Consider the following 5,059-nt stretch of genomic DNA (forward strand, 5'->3'; position numbering starts at 1 on the left):
GGTCAGTCTTGTAATGTCAGTCTTCACCATGCAGAGAACCCACCCTAGGCCCCAAGGCCCTTCCTCCCTTCATGAACATTGTCATCCTGGCCCATCCTCTATGGGGAGGCAGGTTTGCTCATGCTGTGCTGGTTTGTTTTCATCAACCTGCAACAAGCTAGACTCATGTGGGAAGGAAAAAAAAAACAGTTGAGAAAATGCCTCCATTATATTGCTTTGTCAGCAAGCCTGTGGGGCATTTCTTGATTAGTGATTGATGTGGGAGGGGCCCAGACTACTGTGGTTGGTGTCACACCTGTGTGGTGGTGGTGGTGGGCGGGTCCTAGGGTTTATAAGAAAGCAAGGTAAGCAAGCCTCATAGAGAAAGCAGCTTTCCTCTATGGTCTCTGCTTCAAATCCAGCCTCCAGATTCCTGTCCTAAGTTCTTTGTCTGGTACCTGGTGCCTGGAAGTGTAAAATGAAATAAACTTTCCTTGCCAAGTTGTTTTTGCTAAATGTTTATCACAGCAACAAAGATACGAACTAATACACACACATCCAAGTGCAGGTTAAAGGGTGATAAAGTCTGAGCTAGAATAAGAAGAAAGACTCTGGTGCTGGATTTTTCACTCAATGGTCATTGATGCCCTCCAATATATTCATGCAATGATGTAAATGCTGGTGTAGGTTGTTGGGAAAATGGCAGGGGCATTATAGGGTGTCTTTGCCATAGTGGTATAGTTAAAACATGACACCATACATATATATATATATATATATATATATATATATCTGCTAATATGTAAACTAAGAAATGTGACTGGTGACCATCTATGCTCATGCTTCTGGGTTTTCAGACACATTGCTCTGCGGCACTCTCTCAAGAGTCTCTCCTGAGAAGCAGCAGCAGCCATATACACCCAACAAAGCAGAAGACTGAAAAGAAAGCTGAGTCCTCTGGTGGTTGGCTTCCCTCTCTGTGACAGCTGAATCAGATGCAGAACATCTTACCATGTTTTCATCCAAAGCCTTACTGCTGGGTTTTAATAAGAATTGTGGAATAAAATCATTTATCTCACTTGTTTTATTGAATACAATGATTTTAGCACAATAAAATAGCCATGTTATTTCTGCATTTATAAGGAGTTATAGTTTGTAAAGCAGGTTCACATGAAGTTTCTCTCTCTCATGTATATACATATGTATGTATGTATGTATGTATGTATGTACATATGTATGTTTTGCATGTATGCACATGTGAAGGCCAGAAGTTGATGCTGGGTGTCTTCCCTAATCATCCTCACCTTTTATGTTGAAGTAGGGTCTTTCATGTTGGCTCAGAGCTTGCCATTTCAGCTAGTGCAGCCAGCCAGATTGCTCATAAAGAGCTCCCTTGTTAATCTTGCTCCAGTTATTGGTGTTTTCCTTACACTCCCTGTCTCTACCTTCAGAGGGCTGGGATTACAAATGGGACACTGTGCTGGTTAAGCTGTTTGGTCAGCTTGACACGAGCAAGGTTCATCTGAGAAGAGGGAACTTCAGTTGAGAAAATGCCCCCAATAGATTGGCAAGTCTGTAAAGCATTTTCTTGATTAATAACAATGTGGGAGGGTACAATCCACTCTGGGAAGTATCACCCCTGTGCTGGTGATCCTGTGTTGTATAAGAAAGCTATGGGGAGCAGGTCAGTAAGCAGCATCCCTCCATGGCCTCTACTCCAGAGTCTGCCTCCAAGTCCCTGCCCTACTTGAGTTCTTGTCTTGGTTTCTGTGGTGAGGTGATTTGAATGAGAATGTTCCCATATACCCATATATTTACATGCTTAGTCCCTAGTTGGTGAACTGTTTGGAAGGATGAGGAGGTGTGGCTTTGTTGGAGTAGGTGTGTCCTCATTGGAGGTGTGTCCTCATTGGAGGTGTGTCCTCATTGGAGGAGGTGTGTCCTCATTGGAGGAGGTATGTTGCTAGGGGTAGGCTTTGTGATTTCAAATACCCACACCAGGCCCAGTGTTGCTCTTTCTGCCTGCTGCCTGAGCATCTGAGAGGATTTACTGCTCTAGAGCCACATATGTCTGTTTCCCATGATGATACTAATGGACTAATCCTCTGAATCTGTAAGCAAGTACCCAATTAGATGACTTTCTTTATAAATGTCATCTTGGTCATGATGTCTTTTCACAGTAATAAAACACTAACCAAGACAATTTCCCTCAGTCATAGGCTATGACCAGAATATATAAACCAAATACATCTTTTCCAGGTCTGAGCCTTTATAAAAGCAATAGACAGCAAACTAACTCAGCCACCATGCCTGCCCAACACTTACATGGGTACTGGGGATTTGAACTCTGGTTCTCACACTTGAGAAGCAACTACTTTACCCTCTATTCCATCTCCTTAGTTCCAAGTCTCTTAGTTTTTAAAACTAGCAAAGATTTCTAAGGAAGGTAGCCTCTTCCAAAAACATGTTCTTCAAGGGCCAAATATGGGGTGGCTAGGACAAACAGGGCTCCATTAATAAAAATCGTATTCTATATTTCAGTGCTCAATGCAGATACATAACTGACTGAAAATCTGCCCCACCCTGGAATGTGTTTCTGTGAGCATCTTGTGAGTTTTTCCTGCAAACTCATCAAACATTAACTGACTTGGCTTTCATATATGGTGAGCATATTCATTTTTAAAGGTTTATCCTTTTCTATACTCTTGTAAAGTTTCTCTAAGAATATTTCAGTTCGAGCATTTCAACGTGTTTTGATCACATTCACTCCATCCCCCAAACCCCATCTATCCCTCTTTCCCTACCCATCAAACTCTGTGTCCTCTTTTTTTTTTAACCCATTGAGTTCTGTTCTGGTTTTACTGCCTTGCAGTTATGTACACACACACACACACACACACACACACACACACACACACACACACAAACGCATACGAAGTTTAGTTCTTTGAAGTGTGGTGGTTGATAAAATAATCTCTTCAGCCCTGCTGGAAAAGACAATAAGTCAAAGCCTCCCTTTGCCGTCAGTTAAAAGGAACCTATCAGGGTTTTTTCCAACCATCTCCTGTGCTACAAAACTTTAAGAGATAAACTGTTAGAGTCACATTTTTTACCTAAAATTTTTGCCCAATCCTCCTGAGGACACATCCAGGTCGACTTCAAAAGAACTCGATGTTACTCATCTCCAACCACAGTGACAACTGAGGAACAGAACTCCAAACCCCTCTCGCACGTTTCTGCTAGATAGCTCTTTTATTCTTCAAATAAAGGAGGTTCTTTTTAGCCTGTCTTCAAAAGTTCCTCTCCAAAAGTTCTCTCTCAAAAAGCTCTCTTTAAGATGTCTCTTCAAAAGCTCTCTCTAAACATTTTCCGTCTGAAAGTTCTCTTTGGAAATTCTCCTTAAAAATTCTCCTCCTTGAGCGCTGCTGCAGCTTCTGCAACCGGCTTGTGGTCCAAGCGGTCGCGCTCGCTGCCGCTGCGGCTCAGACTGCTTTGGGCTCTGACCGCTTTGGTTCCCGGCAGCCGGCGTGGCTGGACAGCAACCCTGGCAGACACGCTGTGAGGCTGCCGCGCAGGTGTCTGAAGGATGGTTTGGCCGAGGTGACGGGGGCGCGGGGGCCGACTTTGCACAGCCCGATCTGCCGGGTGTCTGTCCGTACTGCGCCCGGGCGGCTACTCCTGCGTCCTGCGTGCGCTCCCATGCGGTTTAGGTCCGGTTAGACTACAGCGTCCGTCGGTTTGCGGCGACACGGAGGGTGGTTCTCCAGACCCTCAGACGTCCAGCCCTGGGAGTGGTGTCTACACCCTCTTTCTGGACTCCGACATCCCTTTTGAGAAATCTTCGTGGAGTGGTGGACCGGAGCCGACGAGTTTAAAAAGTTGGGACTTGAAAGACAGGAAGGTACCATGGCTTCCTGGTCTGGCAACGATGATGTTCTCACTATCTCCAGAGATGCTATAAGATGATCAAAGAGACTGTCCCTAACGTCCGTGTGGCCCGTCACGATGCCCGAGAGCTGGTAGTGAACTGCTGCACTGAATTCATTCACTTTATGTCTTCTGAAGCCAATGAGATTTGCAACAAGTCGGAAAAGAAGACAATTTCACCAGAGCATGTCATACAAGCACTAGAAAGTTTGGACTTTGGTTCTTATATCAGTGAAGTAAAAGAATGCAAGACAGTAGAGCTAAAAAAGAAAGAAAGAAAGAAAGAAAGAAAGAAAGAAAGAAAGAAAGAAAGAAAGAAAGAAAGAAAGAAAGAAAGAGAGAGAGAGAGAAGAAAAGAAGAAGAAGAAGAAGAAGAAGAAGAAGAAGAAGAAGAAGAAGAAGAAGAAGAAGAAGAAGAGGAAGAAGAAGAAGAAGAAGAAGAAGAAGAAGAAGAAGAAGAAGAAGAAGAAGAAGAAGAAGAAGAAGAAGAAGAAGAAGAGGAGGAGGAGCCAGTTCTCGTTTGGAGAACTTGGCATTCCAGAAGAAGAATTGTTGAGACAGCAACAGGAATTATTTGCAAAAGCTAGACAGCAACAAGCAGAATCGGCCCAACAGGAATGGTTTCAAATGCAGCAAGCCGCCCAACAAGCCCAGCTGGCTGCAGCCTCAGCCAGTGCATCCAATCAGGCAGGATCTTCTCAAGATGAAGATGATGATGGCATCCGAAATTCACCATCTAGGTTTTTGTTTCCTCTATAAGAAAACAGTGAAAGAAATGTTTATCTGTAATTTCGTACGCATCTTGGTGGACTTACCATTGGTATTATAGAAATGTCTGCTGTCAGGTTTCAACTACATGTAAAACTGTCTCTTTGAACTATTGAAAATTTAAGGTTCAGTATAAGATCAGCTTTGAATTTGTAATGGTGTTTCTGGAACCTAAGAGCAGTGTGAATCCTTTATTTGGCCACTAAACAGTATTACAGAAAGCATTAGGTTTATAAAACTGCAGTGACATTTATACATGTCTCTTCATCTGTATTTGCATCTTCTCTGCCCTTTTAACTGAACTAAAACAGAATTTTATATTGAGATGGGGCATGGTGTGAGACAGAATAAATTGAATCAGGCTGGCAGAAAAAGTTCAGTTCTA

General features: G+C 43.2%; 1 pseudogene; it reads left to right on the top strand.

The window, feature by feature from the left end:
- Positions 1-3,885: 3,885 nt before the first annotated feature.
- LOC100756801 lies at positions 3,886-4,665 on the top strand (annotated as a pseudogene).
- The last annotated feature ends 394 nt before the right edge of the window (positions 4,666-5,059 follow it).

This window comes from Cricetulus griseus, chromosome 6 (genome assembly GCF_003668045.3).
Source record: "Cricetulus griseus strain 17A/GY chromosome 6, alternate assembly CriGri-PICRH-1.0, whole genome shotgun sequence".
NCBI lineage: Eukaryota > Metazoa > Chordata > Mammalia > Rodentia > Cricetidae > Cricetulus > Cricetulus griseus.